Source organism: Chiloscyllium punctatum, chromosome 13 (assembly GCF_047496795.1).
Source record: "Chiloscyllium punctatum isolate Juve2018m chromosome 13, sChiPun1.3, whole genome shotgun sequence".
Lineage (NCBI taxonomy): Eukaryota > Metazoa > Chordata > Chondrichthyes > Orectolobiformes > Hemiscylliidae > Chiloscyllium > Chiloscyllium punctatum.
In genome coordinates, this window is record NC_092751.1 from 21340452 (window position 1) to 21355065 (window position 14614).

The following is a 14614-nucleotide window of genomic DNA, read 5'->3' on the forward strand; positions in this document are numbered from 1 at the left end:
CGTTTTACATTGACACAGTGGGGTCAGTCTGCACTTCCCTGGGTGAGTTACATTGACAGAATGGGGCCAGTCTGCTCTTCCCTGCGTGTGTTATATTGACAGAGTGGGGTCAGTCTGCTCTTCACTGGGTGTGTTACATTGACAGAGTGGGGTCAGTCTGCTCTTCCCTGGGTGTGTTACATTGACACATTGGGGTCAGTCTGCTCTCTCCTGGTAGTGTTACATTGACAGAGTGGGGTCAGTCTGCTCTTTCCTGGGTGGGTTACATTGACAGAGAGGGGTCAGTGTGCTATTCCCTGGGTGTCTTAAATTGACAGAGTGGGGTCAGTCTGCTCTTCCCTGGGTGTGTTTCATTGACAGAGTGGGGTCAGTCTGCTCTTCCCTTTTTGAGTTACATTGACAGATTGGGGTCAGTCTGCTCTTCCCTGGGTGTGTTACATTGACAGTGTGGGGTCAGTCTGATCATCCCTGTCGGTGTTACATTGACAGAGTGGGGTCAGTCTGCTCTTCCCTGGGTGTGTTACATTGATAGAGTGGGGTCAGTCTGCTCTTCCCTTTGTGAGTTTCATTGACAGAGTGGGGTCAGTCTGCTCTTCCCTGGGTGTGTTACATTGACACAGTGGGGTCAGTCTGCTCTTTCCTGGTAGTGTTACATTGACAGAGTGTGGTCAGTCTGCTCTTTCCAGGGTGGGTTACATTGACAGAGTGGGGTCAGTCTGCTCTTCCCTGGGTGTGTTACATTGACAGAGTGTGGTCGGTCTGCTCTTCCCTGGGTGTGTTACATTGACAGAGGGGGGTCAGTCTGGCCTTCCCTGGGTGTGTTACACTGACAGATTGGGGTCAGTCTGCTCTTCCCTGGGTCTGTTACATTGACAGAGTGGGGTCAGTCTGCTCTTCCCTGGGTGTGTTACATTGACAGAGTGGGGCCAGTCTGCTCTTCCCTGGGTGTGTTATATTGACAGAGTGGGGTCAGTCTGCTCTTCCCTGTGTGTGTTACATTGACAGAGTGGGGTCAGTCTGCTCTTCCCTGTGTGTGTTACATTGGCAGAGTGGGGTCCGTCTGCTCTTTGCAGGGTTTGTTACATTGACAGAGTTAGGTTGGTCTCCCCTTCCCTGTGTGTGTTACGTTGACAGAGTGGGGTCAGTGTGCTCAAACCTGGGTGCGTTAAATTGACAGAGTGGGGTCAGTGTGCACTTCCCTGTGTGTGTTACATTGACAGAGTGGGGGTCAGTCTGCTCTTCCCAGGGTGTGTTACATTGACAGAGTGGGGTCAGTCTGTTCTTCCATGGGTGTGTTACATTGACAGAGTTGTGTCAGTCTGCTCTTCCCTGGGTGAGTTACATTAACAGAGTGGGATCAGTCTGCACTTCCCTGGGTGTGTTACATTGAAAGAGTGGGGTCAGTCTGCTCTTCCCTGGGGGTGTTAAATTAACAGAATGGGGTCAGTCTGCCCTTCCCTGGATGTGTTGCATTCACAGAGAAGGGTCAGTCTGCTCTTCCCTGGGTGTGTTACATTGTCAGAGTAGGGTCGGTCTGCCCTTCCCTGTGTGTTTTACATTGACAGAGTGGGGTCAGTCTGCTCTTTACAGAGTGTGTTACATTGACAGAGTGGGGTCAGTCTGTTCTTCCATGTGTGTGTTACATTGACAGAGTTGGGTCAGTCTGCTCTTCCCTGGGTGTGTTACATTGACAGAGTGGGGTCAGTCTGCTCTTCCCTGTGTGTTACATTGACAGAGTGAGGTCAGTCTGCTCTTCCCTGGGTGTGTTACATTGACAGATTGGGGTCAGTCTGCTCTTCCCTGGGGGTGTTACTTTGATAGAATGGGGTCAGTCTGCTCTTCCCTGGGTGTGTTATATTGACAGAGTTGGGTCAGTCTGCTCTTCCCTGGGGGTGTTACATCGACAGAGTGGGCTGAGTCTGCTCTTCCCTGGGGGTGTTTTATTGACAGAGTGGGGCCAGTCTGCTCTTCCCTGGGTGTGTTACATTGACAGAGTTCGGTCAGTCTGCTCTTCCCTGGGCGTGTTACATTGACACAGTGGGGTCAGTCTGCACTTCCCTGGGTGAGTTACATTGACAGAAATGGGCCAGTCTGCTCTTCCCTGGGTGTGTTATATTGACAGAGTGGGGTCAGTCTGCTCTTCACTGGGTGTGTTACATTGACAGAGTGGGGTCAGTCTGCTCTTCCCTGGGTGTGTTATATTGACAGAGTTGGGTCAGTCTGCTCTTCCCTGGGGGTGTTACATCGACAGAGTGGGGTCAGTCTGCTCTTACCTGGGGGTGTTTCATTGACAGAGTGGGGCCAGTCTGCTCTTCCCTGGGTGTGTTACATTGACAGAGTTCGGTCAGTCTGCTCTTCCCTGGGTGTGTTACATTGACACAGTGGGGTCAGTCTGCTCTTCCCTGGGTGTGTTACATTGACACAGTGGGTTCAGTCTGCACTTCCCTGGGTGTGTTACATTGGCAGAGTGGGGCCAGTCTGCTCTTCCCTGGGTGTGTTATATTGACAGAGTGGGGTCAGTCTGCTCTTCACTGGGTGTGTTACATTGACAGAGTGGGGTCAGTCTGCTCTTCCCTGGGTGTGTTATATTGACACAGTGGGGTCAGTCTGCTCTTTCCTGGTAGTGTTACATTGACAGAGTGGGGTTCATCTGCTCTTTCCTGGGTGGGTTACATTGACAGAGAGGGGTCAGTGTGCTATTCCCTGGGTGTCTTAAATTGACAGAGTGGGGTCAGTCTGCTCTTCCCTGGGTGTGTTACATTGACAGAGTGGGGTCAGTCTGCTCTTCCCTTTTTGAGTTACATTGACAGATTGGGGTCAGTCTGCTCTTCCCTGGGTGTGTTACATTGACAGTGTGGGGCCATCTGATCTTCCCTGTCGGTGTCACATTGACAGAGTGGGGTCAGTCTGCTCTTCCCTGGGTGTGTTACATTGATAGAGTGGGGTCAGTCTGCTCTTCCCTGGGTGGGTTACGTTGACAGAGTGGGGTCAGTGTGCTCTTCCCTGCGTGTGTTACATTGACAGAGTGGGGTCGGTCTGCTCTTTCCTGGGTGTGTTACATTGACAGAGGGGGGTCAGTCAGCCCTTTCCTGGGTGTGTTACATTGACAGATTGGGGTCAGTCTGCTCTTCCCTGGGTGTGTTACATTGATAGAGTGGGGTCAGTCTGCTCTTCCCTTTGTGAGTTTCATTGACAGAGTGGGGTCAGTCTGCTCTTCCCTGGGTGTGTTACATTGACACAGTGGGGTCAGTCTGCTCTTTCCTGGTAGTGTTACATTGACAGAGTGGGGTCAGTCTGCTCTTTCCAGGGTAGGTTACATTGACAGAGTGGGGTCAGGCTGGCCTTCCCTGGGTGTGTTACACTGACAGATTGGGGTCAGTCTGCTCTTCCCTGGGTCCGTTACATTGACAGAGTGGGGTCAGTCTGCTCTTCCCTGGGTGTGTTACATTGACAGAGTGTGCTCAGTCTGCTCTTCCCTGGGGGACTTACATTGACAGAGTGGAGTCAGTCTGCTCTTCCCTGGGGGTGTTACATTGAAAGAGTGCGGTCAGTCTGCTCTTCCCTGGGGGTGTTAAATTGACAGAGTGAGGTCAGTCTGCTCTTCCCTGGGTGTGTTACATTGACAGAGTGGGGTCAGTCTGCTCTTCCCTGGGTGTGTTACTTTGCTAGAATGGGGTCAGTCTGCTCTTCCCTGGGGGTGTTATATTGACAGAGTTGGGTCAGTCTGCTCTTCCCTGGGGGTGTTACATCGACAGATTGGGGTGAGTCTGCTCTTCCCTGGGGGTGTTTCATTGACAGAGTGGGGCCAGTCTGCTCTTCCCTGGGTGTGTTATATTGACAGAGTGGGGTCAGTCTGCTCTTCCCTGGGTGTGTTACATTGACAGAGTGGGGTCAGTCTGCTCTTCCCTGTGTGTGTTACATTGGCAGAGTGGGGTCAGTCTGCTCTTTGCAGGGTGTGTTACATTGACAGAGTTAGGTTGGTCTCCCCTTCCCTGTGTATGTTACGTTGACAGAGTGGGGTCAGTGTGCACTTCCCTGTGTGTGTTACATTGACAGAGTGGGGGTCAGTCTGCTCTTCCCAGGGTGTGTTACATTGACAGAGTGGGGTCAGTCTGTTCTTCCATGGGTGTGTTACATTGACAGAGTTGTGTCAGTCTGCTCTTCCCTGGGTGAGTTACATTAACAGAGTGGGGTCAGTCTGCACTTCCCTGTGTGTGTTACATTGAAAGAGTGGGGTCAGTCTGCTCTTCCCTGGGGGTGTTAAATTAACAGAATGGGGTCAGTCTGCCCTTCCCTGGATGTGTTGCATTCACAGAGAAGGGTCAGTCTGCTCTTCCCTGGGTGTGTTACATTGTCAGAGTAGGGTCGGTCTGCCCTTCCCTGTGTGTTTTACATTGACAGAGTGGGGTCAGTCTGCTCTTTACAGAGTGTGTTACATTGACAGAGTGGGGTCAGTCTGTTCTTCCATGTGTGTGTTACATTGTCAGAGTAGGGTCGGTCTGCCCTTCCCTGTGTGTTTTACATTGACAGAGTGGGGTCAGTCTGCTCTTTACAGATTGTGTTACATTGACAGAGTGGGGTCAGTCTGTTCTTCCATGTGTGTGTTACATTGACAGAGTGGGGTCAGTCTGCTCTTCCCTGTGTGTTACATTGACAGAGTGGGGTCAGTCTGCTCTTCCCTGGGTGTGTTATATTGACAGAGTTGGGTCAGTCTGCTCTTCCCTGGGGGTGTTACATCGACAGAGTGGGCTGAGTCTGCTCTTCCCTGGGGGTGTTTTATTGACAGAGTGGGGCCAGTCTGCTCTTCCCTGGGTTTGTTACATTGACAGAGTTCGGTCAGTCTGCTCTTCCCTGGGCGTGTTACATTGACACAGTGGGGTCAGTCTGCACTTCCCTGGGTGTGTTACATTGACAGAATGGGGCCAGTCTGCTCTTCCCTGGGTGTGTTATATTGACAGAGTGGGGTCAGTCTGCTCTTCACTGGGTGTGTTACATTGACAGAGTGGGGTCAGTCTGCTCTTCCCTGGGTGTGTTACATTGACACAGTGGGGTCAGTCTGCTCTTTCCTGGTAGTGTTACATTGACAGAGTGGGGTCAGTCTGCTCTTTCCTGGGTGGGTTACATTGACAGAGAGGGGTCAGTGTGCTATTCCCCGCGTGTCTTAAATTGACAGAGTGGGGTCAGTCTGCTCTTCCCTGGGTGTGTTTCATTTACAGAGTGGGGTCAGTCTGCTCTTCCCTTTTTGAGTTACATTGACAGGTTGGGGTCAGTCTGCTCTTCCCTGGGTGTGTTACATTGACAGTGTGGGGTCAGTCTGATCTTCCCTGTCGGTGTTACATTGACAGAGTGGGGTCAGTCTGCTCTTTCCTGGGTGGGTTACGTTGACAGAGTGGGGTCAGTGTGCTCTTCCCTGGGTGTGTTACATTGACAGAGTGGGGTCGGTCTGCTCTTACCTGGGTGTGTTACATTGACAGAGGGGGGTCAGTCAGCCCTTTCCTGGGTGTGTTACATTGACAGAGTGGGGTGAGTCTGCTCTTCCCTGGGTGTGTTATATCGACAGAGTGGAATCAGTTTGCTCTTCCCTGGGTGGGTTACATTGACAGAGTGGGGTCAGTCTGCTCTTCCCCGGGTGTATTACATTGACAGAGTGGGGTCAGTCTGCTCTTCCCTGGGTGTGTTACATTGACAGAGTGGGGTCAGTCTGCTCTTTGCAGGGTGTGTTACATTGACAGAGTTAGGTTGGTCTCCCCTTCCCTGTGTGTGTTACGTTGACAGAGTGGGGTCAGTGGGCTCAAACCTGGGTGCGTTAACTTGACAGAGTGGGGTCAGTGTGCACTTCCCTGTGTGTGTTACATTGACAGAGTGGGGGTCAGTCTGCTCTTCCCAGTGTGTGTTACATTGACAGAGTGGGGTCAGTCTGTTCTTCCATGTGTGTGTTACATTGTCAGAGTAGGGTCGGTCTGCCCTTCCCTGTGTGTTTTACATTGACAGAGTGGGGTCAGTCTGCTCTTTACAGATTGTGTTACATTGACAGAGTGGGGTCAGTCTGTTCTTCCATGTGTGTGTTACATTGACAGAGTGGGGTCAGTCTGCTCTTCCCTGTGTGTTACATTGACAGAGTGGGGTCAGTCTGCTCTTCCCTGGGTGTGTTATATTGACAGAGTTGGGTCAGTCTGCTCTTCCCTGGGGGTGTTACATCGACAGAGTGGGCTGAGTCTGCTCTTCCCTGGGGGTGTTTTATTGACAGAGTGGGGCCAGTCTGCTCTTCCCTGGGTTTGTTACATTGACAGAGTTCGGTCAGTCTGCTCTTCCCTGGGCGTGTTACATTGACACAGTGGGGTCAGTCTGCACTTCCCTGGGTGTGTTACATTGACAGAATGGGGCCAGTCTGCTCTTCCCTGGGTGTGTTATATTGACAGAGTGGGGTCAGTCTGCTCTTCACTGGGTGTGTTACATTGACAGAGTGGGGTCAGTCTGCTCTTCCCTGGGTGTGTTACATTGACACAGTGGGGTCAGTCTGCTCTTTCCTGGTAGTGTTACATTGACAGAGTGGGGTCAGTCTGCTCTTTCCTGGGGGGGTTACATTGACAGAGAGGGGTCAGTGTGCTATTCCCTGCGTGTCTTAAATTGACAGAGTGGGGTCAGTCTGCTCTTCCCTGGGTGTGTTTCATTTACAGAGTGGGGTCAGTCTGCTCTTCCCTTTTTGAGTTACATTGACAGGTTGGGGTCAGTCTGCTCTTCCCTGGGTGTGTTACATTGACAGTGTGGGGTCAGTCTGATCTTCCCTGTCGGTGTTACATTGACAGAGTGGGGTCAGTCTGCTCTTCCCTGGGTGTGTAACATTGATAGAGTGGGGTCAGTCTGCTCTTTCCTGGGTGGGTTACGTTGACAGAGTGGGGTCAGTGTGCTCTTCCCTGGGTGTGTTACATTGACAGAGTGGGGTCGGTCTGCTCTTACCTGGGTGTGTTACATTGACAGAGGGGGGTCAGTCAGCCCTTTCCTGGGTGTGTTACATTGACAGAGTGGGGTGAGTCTGCTCTTCCCTGGGTGTGTTATATCGACAGAGTGGAATCAGTTTGCTCTTCCCTGGGAGGGTTACATTGACAGAGTGGGGTCAGTCTGCTCTTCCCCGGGTGTATTACATTGACAGAGTGGGGTCAGTTTGCTCTTCCCTGGGTGTGTTACATTGACAGAGTGGGGTCAGTCTGCTCTTTGCAGGGTGTGTTACATTGACAGAGTTAGGTTGGTCTCCCCTTCCCTGTGTGTGTTACGTTGACAGAGTGGGGTCAGTGGGCTCAAACCTGGGTGCGTTAACTTGACAGAGTGGGGTCAGTGTGCACTTCCCTGTGTGTGTTACATTGACAGAGTGGGGGTCAGTCTGCTCTTCCCAGTGTGTGTTACATTGACAGAGTGGGGTCAGTCTGTTCTTCCATGGGTGTGTTACATAGACAGAGTTGTGTCAGTCTGCTCTTCCCTGGGTGAGTTTCATTAACAGAGTGGGGTCAGTCTGCTCTTCCCTGGGTGTGTTACATTGAAAGAGAGGGGGCAGTCTGCTCTTCCCTGGGGGTGTTAAATTAACAGAATGGGGTCAGTCTGCCCTTCCCTGGATGTGTTGCATTCACAGAGAAGGGTCAGTCTGCTCTTCCCTGGGTGTGTTACATTGTCAGAGTAGGGTCGGTCTGCCCTTCCCTGTGTGTTATACATTGACAGAGTGGGGTCAGTCTGCTCTTTACAGAGTGTGTTACATTGACAGAGTGGGGTCAGTCTGTTCTTCCATGTGTGTGTTACATTGACAGAGTTGGGTCAGTCTGCTCTTCCCTGGGTGTGTTACATTGACAGATTGGGTCAGTCTGCTCTTCCCTGTGTGTTACATTGACAGAGTGAGGTCAGTCTGCTCTTCCCTGGGTGTGTTACATTGACACAGCGGGGTCAGTCTGCTCTTTCCTGGGTGTGTTATATTGACAGAGTTGTGTCAGTCTGCTCTTCCCTGGGGGTGTTACATCGACAGAGTGGGCTGAGTCTGCTCTTCCCTGGGGGTGTTTTATTGACAGAGTGGGGCCAGTCTGCTCTTCCCTGGGTGTGTTACATTGACAGAGTTCGGTCAGTCTGCTCTTCCCTGGGCGTGTTACATTGACACAGTGGGGTCAGTCTGCACTTCCCTGGGTGTGTTACATTGACAGAATGGGGCCAGTCTGCTCTTCCCTGGGTGTGTTATATTGACAGAGTGGGGTCAGTCTGCTCTTCACTGGGTGTGTTACATTGACAGAGTGGGGTCAGTCTGCTCTTCTCTGGGTGTGTTACATTGACACAGTGGGGTCAGTCTGCTCTTTCCTGGTAGTGTTACATTGACAGAGTGGGGTCAGTCTGCTCTTTCCTGGGTGGGTTACATTGACAGAGAGGGGTCAGTGTGCTATTCCCTGGGTGTCTTAAATTGACAGAGTGGGGTCAGTCTGCTCTTCCCTGGGTGTGTTTCATTGACAGAGTGGGGTCAGTCTGCTCTTCCCTTTTGGAGTTACATTGACAGATTGGGGTCAGTCTGCTCTTCCCTGGGTGTGTTACATTGAGAGTGTGGGGTCAGTCTGATCTTCCCTGTCGGTGTTACATTGACAGAGTGGGGTCAGTCTGCTCTTCCCTGGGTGCGTTACATTGATAGAGTGGGGTCAGTCTGCTCTTTCCTGGGTGGGTTACGTTGACAGAGTGGGGTCAGTGTGCTCTTCCCTGGGTGTGTTACATTGACAGAGTGGGGTCGGTCTGCTCTTACCTGGGTGTGTTACATTGACAGAGGGGGGTCAGTCAGCCCTTTCCTGGGTGTGTTACATTGACAGATTGGGGTCAGTCTGCTCTTCCCTGGGTGTGCTACATTGACAGAGGGGGGTCAGTCTGCCCTTCCCTGTGTGTGTTACATTGACAGAGTGTGCTCAGTCTGCTCTTCCCTGGGGGTCTTACATTGACAGAGTGGGGTCAGTCTGCTCTTCCCTGGGGGTGTTCCATTGAAAGGGTGGGGTCAGTCTGCTCTTCCCTGGGGGGTTTAAATTGACAGAGTGGGGTCAGTCTTCTCTTCCCTGGGTGTGTTACATTGAAAGAGTGGGGTCAGTCTGCTCTTCCCTGGGGGTGTTAAATTGACAGAGTGACGTCAGTCTGCTCTTTACTGGGTGTGTTACATTGACAGAGTGGAGTCAGTCTGCTCTTCCCTGGGTGTGTTACTTTGATAGAATGGGGTCAGTCTGCTCTTCCCTGGGTGTGATACATTGACAGAGAAGGGTCAGTCTGCTCTTCCCTGGGTGGGTTACATTGACAGAGTGGGGTGAGTCTGCTCTTCCCTGGGTGTGTTATATCGACAGAGTGGAATCAGTTTGCTCTTCCCTGGGTGTTACATTGACAGAGTGGGGTCAGTCTGCTCTTCCCTTTGTGAGTTTCATTGACAGAGTGGGGTCAGTCTGCTCTTCCCTGGGTGTGTTACATTGACACAGTGGGGTCAGTCTGCTCTTTCCTGGTAGTGTTACATTGACAGAGTGGGGTCAGTCTGCTCTTTCCAGGGTGGGTTACATTGACAGAGGGGGGTCAGTCTGGCCTTCCCTGGGTGTGTTACACTGACAGATTGGGGTCAGTCTGCTCTTCCCTGGGTCTGTTACATTGACAGAGTGGGGTCAGTCTGCTCTTCCCTGCGTGGGTTACATTGACAGAGTGTGGTGAGTCTGCTCTTCCCTGGGTGTGTTATATCGACAGAGTGGAATCAGTTTGCTCTTCCCTGGGTGTTACATTGACAGAGTGGGGTCAGTCTGCTCTTCCCTTTGTGAGTTTCATTGACAGAGTGGGGTCAGTCTGCTCTTCCCTGGGTGTGTTACATTGACACAGTGGGGTCAGTCTGCTCTTTCCTGGTAGTGTTACATTGACAGAGTGGGGTCAGTCTGCTCTTTCCAGGGTGGGTTACATTGACAGAGGGGGGTCAGTCTGGCCTTCCCTGGGTGTGTTACACTGACAGATTGGGGTCAGTCTGCTCTTCCCTGGGTCTGTTACATTGACAGAGTGTGCTCAGTCTGCTCTTCCCTGGGGGTCTTACATTGACAGAGTGGAGTCAGTCTGCTCTTCCCTGGGGGTGTGACATTGACAGAGTGGAGTCAGTCTGCTCTTCCCTGGGGGTGTTAAATTGACAGAGTGGGGTCAGTCTGCTCTTCCTTGGGTGTGTTACTTTGCTAGAATGGGGTCAGTGTGCTCTTCCCTGGGTTTGTTATATTGACAGAGTTGGGTCAGTCTTCTCTTCCCTGGGGGTGTTACATCGACAGATTGGGGTGAGTCTGCTCTTCCCTGTGGGTGTTTTATTGACAGAGTGGGGCCAGTCTGCTCTTCCCTGGGTGTGTTATATTGACAGAGTGGGGTCAGTCTACTCTTCCCTGTGTGTGTTACATTGACAGAGTGGGGTCAGTCTGCTCTTCCCTGTGTGTGTTACATTGACAGAGTGGGGTCAGTCTGCTCTTTCCTGGGTGGGTTACATTGACAGAGTGGGGTCAGTGTGCTCAAACCTGGGTGTGTTACATTGACAGAGTGGGGTCAGTCTGCTCTTTGCAGGGTGTGTTACATTGACAGAGTTAGGTTGGTCTGCCCTTCCCTGTGTGTGTTACGTTGACAGAGTGGGGTCAGTGTGCTCAAACCTGGGTGCGTTAAATTGACAGAGTGGGGTCAGTCAGCTCTTCCCTGTGTGTGTTACATTGACAGAGTGGGGTCAGTCTGCTCTTTACAGGGTGTGTTACATTGACATAGTGGGGTCAGTCTGTTCTTCCATGGGTGTGTTACATTGACAGAGTTGTGTCAGTCTGCTCTTCCCTGGGTGAGTTACATTAACAGATTGGGTCAGTCTGCACTTCTCTGTGTGTGTTACATTGAAAGAGTGTGGTCAGTCTGCTCTTCCCTGGGGGTGTTAAAGTAACAGAATCGGGTCAGTCTGCCCTTCCCTGGATGTGTTGCATTCACAGAGAAGGGTCAGTCTGCTCTTCCCTGGGTGTGTTACATTGTCAGAGTAGGGTCGGTCTGCCCTTCCCTGTGTGTTTTACATTGACAGAGTGGGGTCAGTCTGCTCTTTACAGAGTGTGTTACATTGACAGAGTGGGGTCAGTCTGTTCTTCCATGTGTGTGTTACATTGACAGAGTTGGGTCAGTCTGCTCTTCCCTGGTGTGTTACATTGACAGAGTGGGGTCAGTCTGCTCTTCCCTGTGTGTTACATTGACAGAGTGGGGTCAGTCTGCTCTTCCCTGGGGGTGTTACTTTGAGAGAATGGGATCAGTCTGCTCTTCCCTGGGTGTGTTATATTGACAGAGTTGGGTCAGTCTGCTCTTCCCTGGGGGTGTTACATCGACAGAGTTGGGTGAGTCTGCTCTTACCTGGGGGTGTTTTATTGACAGAGTGGGGCCAGTCTGCTCTTCCCTGGGTGTGTTACATTGACAGAGTGGGGTCAGTCTGCTCTTCCCTGGGTGTGTTACATTGACACAGTGGGGTCAGTCTGCACTTCCCTGGGTGTGTTACATTGGCAGAGTGGGGCCAGTCTGCTCTTCCCTGGGTGTGTTATATTGACAGAGTGGGGTCAGTCTGCTCTTCACTGGGTGTGTTACATTGACAGAGTGGGGTCAGTCTGCTCTTCCCTGGGTGTGTTACATTGACACAGTGGGGTCAGTCTGCTCTTTCCTGGTAGTGTTACATTGACAGAGTGGGGTTCATCTGCTCTTTCCTGGGTGGGTTACATTGACAGAGAGGGGTCAGTGTGCTATTCCCTGGGTGTCTTAAATTGACAGAGTGGGGTCAGTCTGCTCTTCCCTGGGTGTGTTACATTGACAGAGTGGGGTCAGTCTGCTCTTCCCTTTTTGAGTTACATTGACAGATTGGGGTCAGTCTGCTCTTCCCTGGGTGTGTTACATTGACAGTGTGGGGCCATCTGATCTTCCCTGTCGGTGTCACATTGACAGAGTGGGCTCAGTCTGCTCTTCCCTGGGTGTGTTACATTGATAGAGTGGGGTCAGTCTGCTCTTCCCTGGGTGGGTTACGTTGACAGAGTGGGGTCAGTGTGCTCTTCCCTGCGTGTGTTACATTGACAGAGTGGGGGTCAGTCTGCTCTTGCCAGGGTGTGTTACATTGACAGAGTGGGGTCAGTCTGTTCTTCCATGGGTGTGTTACATTGACAGAGTTGTGTCAGTCTGCTCTTCCCTGGGTGAGTTACATTAACAGAGTGGGGTCAGTCTGCACTTCCCTGTGTGTGTTACATTGAAAGAGTGGGGTCAGTCTGCTCTTCCCTGGGGGTGTTAAATTAACAGAATGGGGTCAGTCTGCCCTTCCCTGGATGTGTTGCATTCAATGAGAAGGGTCAGTCTGCTCTTCCCTGGGTGTGTTACATTGTCAGAGTAGGGTCGGTCTGCCCTTCCCTGTGTGTTTTACATTGACAGAGTGGGGTCAGTCTGCTCTTTACAGAGTGTGTTACATTGACAGAGTGGGGTCAGTCTGTTCTTCCATGTGTGTGTTACATTGACAGAGTGGGGTCAGTCTGCTCTTCCCTGGGTGTGTTACATTGACAGTGTGGGGTCAGTCTGATCTTCCCTGTCGGTGTTACATTGACAGAGTGAGGTCAGTCTGCTCTTCCCTGGGTGTGTTACATTGATAGTGTGGGGTCAGTCTGCTCTTTCCTGGGTGGGTTACGTTGACAGAGTGGGGTCAGTGTGCTCTTCCCTGGGTGTGTTACATTGACAGAGTGGGGTCGGTCTGCTCTTACCTGGGTGTGTTACATTGACAGAGGGGGGTCAGTCAGCCCTTTCCTGTGTGTGTTACATTGACAGAGTGGGGTGAGTCTGCTCTTCCCTGGGTGTGTTATATCGACAGAGTGGAATCAGTTTGCTCTTCCCTGGGTGGGTTACATTGACAGAGTGGGGTCAGTCTGCTCTTCCCCGGGTGTATTACATTGACAGAGTGGGGTCAGTCTGCTCTTCCCTGGGTGTGTTACATTGACAGAGTGGGGTCTGTCTGCTCTTTGCAGGGTGTGTTACATTGACAGAGTTAGGTTGGTCTCCCCTTCCCTGTGTGTGTTACGTTGACAGAGTGGGGTCAGTGGGCTCAAACCTGGGTGCGTTAACTTGACAGAGTGGGGTCAGTGTGCACTTCCCTGTGTGTGTTACGTTGACAGAGTGGGGGTCAGTCTGCTCTTCCCAGTGTGTGTTACATTGACAGAGTGGGGTCAGTCTGTTCTTCCATGGGTGTGTTACATTGACAGAGTTGTGTCAGTCTGCTCTTCCCTGGGTGAGTTACATTAACAGAGTGGGGTCAGTCTGCTCTTCCCTGGGTGTGTTACATTGAAAGAGTGGGGTCAGTCTGCTCTTCCCTGGGGGTGTTAAATTAACAGAATGGGGTCAGTCTGCCCTTCCCTGGATGTGTTGCATTCACAGAGAAGGGTCAGTCTGCTCTTCCCTGGGTGTGTTACATTGTCAGAGTAGGGTCGGTCTGCCCTTCCCTGTGTGTTATACATTGACAGAGTGGGGTCAGTCTGCTCTTTACAGAGTGTGTTACATTGACAGAGTGGGGTCAGTCTGTTCTTCCATGTGTGTGTTACATTGACAGAGTTGGGTCAGTCTGCTCTTCCCTGGGTGTGTTACATTGACAGATTGGGTCAGTCTGCTCTTCCCTGTGTGTTACATTGACAGAGTGAGGTCAGTCTGCTCTTCACTGGGTGTGTTACTTTGATAGAATGGGGTCAGTCTGCTCTTCCCTGGGTGTGTTATATTGACAGAGTTGTGTCAGTCTGCTCTTCCCTGGGGGTGTTACATCGACAGAGTGGGCTGAGTCTGCTCTTCCCTGGGGGTGTTTTATTGACAGAGTGGGGCCAGTCTGCTCTTCCCTGGGTGTGTTACATTGACAGAGTTCGGTCAGTCTGCTCTTCCCTGGGCGTGTTACATTGACACAGTGGGGTCAGTCTGCACTTCCCTGGGTGTGTTACATTGATAGAATGGGGCCAGTCTGCTCTTCCCTGGGTGTGTTATATTGACAGAGTGGGGTCAGTCTGCTCTTCACTGGGTGTGTTACATTGACAGAGTGGGGTCAGTCTGCTCTTCCCTGGGTGTGTTACATTGACACAGTGGGGTCAGTCTGCTCTTTCCTGGTAGTGTTTCATTGACAGAGTGGGGTCAGTCTGCTCTTTCCTGGGTGGGTTACATTGACAGAGAGGGGTCAGTGTGCTATTCCCTGGGTGTCTTAAATTGACAGAGTGGGGTCAGTCTGCTCTTCCCTGGGTGTGTTTCATTGACAGAGTGGGGTCAGTCTGCTCTTCCCTTTTTGAGTTACATTGACAGATTGGGGTCAGTCTGCTCTTCCCTGGGTGTGTTACATTGAGAGTGTGGGGTCAGTCTGATCTTCCCTGTCGGTGTTACATTGACAGAGTGGGGTCAGTCTGCTCTTCCCTGGGTGCGTTACATTGATAGAGTGGGGTCAGTCTGCTCTTTCCTGGGTGGGTTACGTTGACAGAGTGGGGTCAGTGTGCTCTTCCCTGGGTGTGTTATATTGACAGAGTGGGGTCGGTCTGCTCTTACCTGGGTGTGTTACATTGACAGAGGGGGGTCAGTCAGCCCTTTCCTGGGTGTGTTACAT